General features: G+C 39.9%; 1 non-coding gene across 1 annotated transcript; it reads right to left on the reverse strand.

The window, feature by feature from the left end:
• Positions 1-282: 282 nt before the first annotated feature.
• TRNAS-GGA (transfer RNA serine (anticodon GGA)) lies at positions 283-355 on the reverse strand. Its single transcript has one exon. It is a non-coding gene; the product is annotated as a tRNA-Ser (tRNA).
• Positions 356-5,895: the final 5,540 nt, after the last annotated feature.

Genomic DNA, 5,895 nt, shown 5'->3' on the forward strand with positions numbered 1-5,895 from the left:
AGACACCTAGGAACCCTTTCATGTTTCTCCTTTTTCCCCTATTTTCCACATCAAACTTGCTTTTCCATTTAACACTATTTATTAAGAAATTGCTTTGTGTTAGCCTTTGTGAAATATGCTGTGATGAAAAGATTAATCAGTATGTTGATAGTGAAAGTGAAGTCGCTCAGTCATGTCTGACTCTTTGCGACCCCATGGACTGCAGCCCACCAGGCTCCTTACTCTATGGTATTCTCAAGGCAAGAGTACTGGAGTGGGTTGCCATTTCCTTCTCCAGGGGATCTTCCTGACCCAGGGATCGAACCTGGGTCTCCCGCATTCCAGGCAGACGCTTTAACCTCTGAGCCACCAGGGAAGCTCCCAATGTTGAGTACCTACTAAATGTTTTTTTTCCCCTCTATATTTGTCTACATCTCCATGACGACAGCCTAAGCTTGTCATCAGGTTATAGTAACACTCTCTCAACTGGTGTCCTGCCTCAACGTGCTCACATTTTCAGTCCTGGGATTTTTGCTTCCAAAGGTATCCTTTAAAGATAAAAATTATAAACAAAGACAATGAAGAAAGGAAATTCTTGTATTTTGACATTTAGGAAACAATTCTATTTTAACTTTAAAAAAAAAAATGCCTTTTTTTTTTTCCCCTGGGAAAATCTCCAAAATACAATAGATGCTGCTGTGAATAAGACAGAAGGAGCATTTTGAGCAGCATGTTGTCACACAGCAAATGGTCAAGAAGTGTTCCTTGTTATTACTTAAGTATTCACAACTTCTTATCATGCTTATGAATATCAGAGTAGCTGGACAGATAGCCCCAATAATGATGACTGCACAGACACTTGCCTATCATTGGGATGAATTATATGTTTTCAAACATCCATGAATAAATAATCTCACCTGTGCCCACCTAAATCCTTGCCTCTTCAAAATAAACAGATTAGACTAGATTGTAACTATATACACTTCTAATCCTTATTTTCAACAAAGGTCAATGGAGAAGCACTACTATAAAAATACTGGTCTCAGAGGAAGAGCTAGATTCTCTACCTGGTAGCAGATAACACTATACATTTCCTAATCCAGGATAATGATAAATCTTGCCAGTTTTTACCTTTAGATGAAGAAGGAAATGACCTAAAGTTTGGTGTAAATTAGCCTGTAGAAAATGAAAAATTCCTCCAGATGGTTTTACTATACTAGAGAATGTTCCAGAAGGTTGCACAATACAAAATCATGGTAAGGATAAAGAAATAATAGGAAAAGAAAAGGACAGACTAAAAATGAAAACAAGAGGAGTACAGCAACTGATTAAGTACTATATAAACTAGGAAATCATATAAGATGACTCCACTTGCGAACTTAAAGACCAGAGCAATAGATAGATAAATGGATATCAACCCTAAAATAAAGTACTCTCAACCCCAATATCACACTCACTTATCAAAGACTTGCTAAGAAAAAAGAAAGTCGCTGAATGTTTAGGAAAACCCTGGGAAATTTTAAATCCCATTTCTCTTTCTAGCATTATTAAGGAATTTATTAAAGATTCATTGTAGTCATAAAAATATTTAGAAGATTTTTTCTAATTTTCTATTTAAGATAAAGAAATTTCAAATTCCAAAATTTATATATCTACTCATACCCTCTTCCCTAAACGCCATCTCCACTCTCATGTGTACTAAGTATACAAAAATTAATGTATCAAAAATAACTCCTAGTTTCCCTTGTCACTACACCACTCCTAGCAATCAGCTCCTTTTCCTGATTCCTCTATCTCAGTGAATGACACCATTGAGCACCAATTTTCTCAGGCAAACAATCTAGGAGTCATCCTTGATCACTCTCCTTCCCTCACTTTCATTTACAGAGCCAGAGAAAATCCACTTAGCTCTATCTGTAAATGTATACTGAATTTGAATTCATATCCTTCTCCATTGTCATCTTCATAGTCACATCTGTGTTCATCTTTTCCCTTGACTATTTCAATTTCCTAACTTGCCTCCTGTTGCTTCTGTCTCCCTAAGTCTATCCTTCACATATCAGAGAAAGTTTTTCATAAAAAAAAAAAAAATTCTGATAAGAATTTTCTCCTTAAAGTTTCCCTATCAGAATAAATCCTAAATCCCTTATTGTCTACAGAGTCCTACATGATATGGTCCCTTCCTATTTCTCCACCTTTGTGTTCACTCAACTGTAATTCCATCACCTCCACTAGCTTTGTTCACAGTGATGCTTCCTAGGCCCACTTGACTTCGCACTCCAGGATGTCTGGCTTTAGGTGAGTGATCACACCATCTTGATTATCTGGGTCATGAAGATATTTTTTCGTATAGTTCTCTGTATTCTTGCCACCTCTTAATATTTTCTGCTTCTGTTGGGTCCAAGAAGAGAAGCAAAAAGCAAAGAGGAAAAGGAAAGATATAAGCATCTGAATGCAGAGTTCCAAAGAATACCAAGAAGAGATAAGAAAGCCTTCCTCAGCTATCAGTGCAAAGAAATAGAGGAAAACAACAGAATGGGAAAGACTAGTGATCTCTTCAGGAAAATTAGAGATACCAAGGGAACATTTCATGCAAAGATGGGCTTGATAAAGCACAGAAATGGTATGGACTTAACAGAAGCAGAACATATTAAGAAGAGGTGGCAAGAATACACAGAAGAACTGTACAAAAAATATCTTCACGACCCAGATAATCACGATGGTGTGATCACTGACCTACAGCCAGACATCCTGGAATGTGAAGTCAGGTAGGCCTTAGGAAGCATCACTACGAACAAAGCTAGTGGAGGTGATGGAATTCCAGTGGAGCTATTTCAAATCCTGAAAGAAAATGCTGTGAAAGTGCTGCACTCCATATGCCAGCAAATTTGGAAAACTTAGCAGTGGCCACAGACTGGAAAAGGTCAGTTTTCATTCCAATCCCTAAGAAAGGCAATGCCAAAGAATGCTCAAACTACCGCACAACTGCACTCATCTCACACACTAGTAAAGTAATGCTCAAAATTCTCCAAGCCAGGCTTCAGCAATATGTGAACCATGAACTTCCTGATGTTCAAGCTGGTTTTAGAAAAGGCAGAGGAACCAGAGATCAAATTGCCAACATCTGCTGGATCATCGAAAAAGCAAGAGAGGTCCAGAAAAACATCTATTTCTGCTTTATTGACTATGCCAAAGCCTTTGACTGTGGATCACAATCAACTGTGGAAAATTCTGAAAGAGATGGGAATACCAGACCACCTGACCAGCCTCTTGAGAAATTTGTATGCAGGTCAGGAAGCAACAGTTAGAACTGGACATGGAACAACAGACTGGTTCCAAATAGGAAAAGGAATACATCAAGGCTGTATATTGTCACCATGCTGATTTACTTTGTATGCAGAGTACATCATGAGAAATGCTGGACTGGAAGAAACACAAGCTGGAATCAAGATTGCCGGGAGAAATATCAATAACCTCAGATATGCAGATGACACCACCCTTATGGCAGAAAGTGAAGAGGAACTAAAAAGCCTCTTGATGAAAGTGAAAATGGACAGTGAAAAAGTTGGCTTAAAGCTCAACATTCAGAAAACAAAGATCATGGCATCCGGTCCCATCACTTCATGGGAAATAGATGGGGAAACAGTGGAAACAGTGCCAGACTTTATTTTTCTGGGCTCCAAAATCACTGCTGATGGTGACTGCAGCCATGAAATTAAAAGACGCTTACTCCTTGGAAGGAAAGTTACGACCAACCTAGATAGCATATTCAAAAGCAGAGACATTACTTTGCCAACAAAGGTCCGTCTAGTCAAGGCTATGGTTTTTCCAGTGGTCATGTATGGATGTGAGAGTTGGACTGTAAAGAAGGCTGAGCGCCGAAGAATTGATGCTTCTGAACTGTGGTGTTAGAGAAGACTCTTGAGAGTCCCTTGGACTGCAAGGAGATCCAACCAGTCCATTCTGAAGGAGATCAGCCCTGGGATTTCTTTGGAAGGAATGATGCTAAAGCTGAAACTCCAGTACTTTGGCCACCTCATGCGAAAAGCTGACTCATTGGAAAAGACTCTGATGCTGGGAGGGATTGGGGGCAGGAGGAGAAGGGGACGACAGAGGATGAGATGGCTGGCGGGCATCACTGACTCAATGGACATGAGCCTGGGTGAACTCTGGGAGTTGGTGATGAACAGGGAGGCCTGGCGTGCTGCGATTCATGGGGTCACAAAGAGTCAAACACAACTGAGCGACTGAACTGAACTGTTGGGTCCATATCATTTCTGTCCTTTACTGAGCCCATCTTTGCATGAAACGTTCCCTTGGTATCTCTAATTTTCTTGAAGAGATCTCTAGTTTTTCCCATTCTACTCTTTTCCTCTGTTTCTTTGCACTTATCACTGAGGAAGGGTTTCCTATCTCTCCTTGTTATTCTTTGGAACTCTGCATTCAAATGGGTATAGCTTTCCTTTTCTCCTTTGCTTTTGGCTTCTGTTCTTTTCACAGCTATTTGTAAGGTCTCCTCAGACAGCCATTTTGCTTTTTTGCATTTCTTTTTCTTGGGGATGTTCTTGATCCCTGTCTCCTGTACAATGTTACGAACCTCCATCCATAGTTCCTTAGGCACTCTGTCTATCAAATCTAGTTCCTTAAATCTATTTCTCACTTCCACTGTATAATCGTAAGGGATTTGATTTAGGTCATACCTGAATGATCTAGTGGTTTTCCCTACTTTCTTCAATTTAAGTCTGAATTTGGCAATAAGGAGTTCATGATCTGAGCCACAGTCAGCTCCCGGTCTTGTTTTTGCTGACTGTATAGAGCTTCTTATCTTTGGCTGCAAAGAATATAATCAATCTGATTTCGGTGTTGACCATCTGGTGATGTTCATCAGATGGAAAATGTCAGTTTTCATTCCAATCCCTAAGAAAGGCAATGCCAAAGAATGCTCAAACTACCACACAATTGCACACATCTCACACAGTAGTAAAGTAATGCTCAACATTCTCCAAGCCAGGCTTGGAATACGTGAACCGTGAACTACCAGATGTTCAAGCTGGTTTCAGAAAAGGCAGAGGAATCAGAGATCAAATTGCCAATATCCACTGGATCATCGTAAGAGCAAGAGAGTTCCAGAAAAACATCTATTTCTGCTTTTTTGATGATGCCAAAGCCATTGACTGTGTGGATCACAATAAACTGTGGAAAATTCTGAAAGAGATGGGAATACCAGACCACCTGATCTGTCTCTTGAGAAACCTGTATTCAGGTCAGCAAGCAACAGTTAGAACTGGACATGGAACAACAGACTGGTTCCAAATAGGAAAAGGAGTATGTCAAGGCTATTTAACTTATACGCAGAGTACATCATTAGAAACGCTGGGCTGGAGGAAGCACAAGCTGGAATCAAGATTGCAGGCAGAATTATCAATAACCTCAGATATGCAGATGACACCACCCTTATGGCAGAAAGTGAAGAGGAACTCAAAAGCCTCTTGATGAAAGTGAAAGAGGACAGTGAAAAAGTTGGCTTAAAACTCAACATTCAGAAACGAAGATCATGGCATCCGGTCCCATCACTTCATGGCAAATAAATGGAGAAACAGTGGAAACAGTGGCAGACTTTATTTACTTGGTTTCCAAAATCACTGCGGATGATGACTGCAGCCAGGAAATTTTTTAAAAGACACTTACTCCTTGGAAGGAAAATTATGACCAACCTAGACAGCATATTAAAAAGCAGAGACATTACTTTGCCAACAAAGGTCCGTCTAGTCAAGGTTATGGTTTTTCTTGTAGTCACGTGTGGATGTGAGAGTTGGACTTTAAAGAAAGCTGAGTGCCAAAGAATTGATGCTTTTGAACTGTGGTGTTGGAGAAGACTCTTGAGAGTCCCTTGGGCAGCAAGGAGATTCAACCAGT

The sequence above is a fragment of the Bos javanicus genome, chromosome 16 (genome assembly GCF_032452875.1).
Source record: "Bos javanicus breed banteng chromosome 16, ARS-OSU_banteng_1.0, whole genome shotgun sequence".
Classification (NCBI taxonomy): Eukaryota; Metazoa; Chordata; class Mammalia; order Artiodactyla; family Bovidae; genus Bos; species Bos javanicus.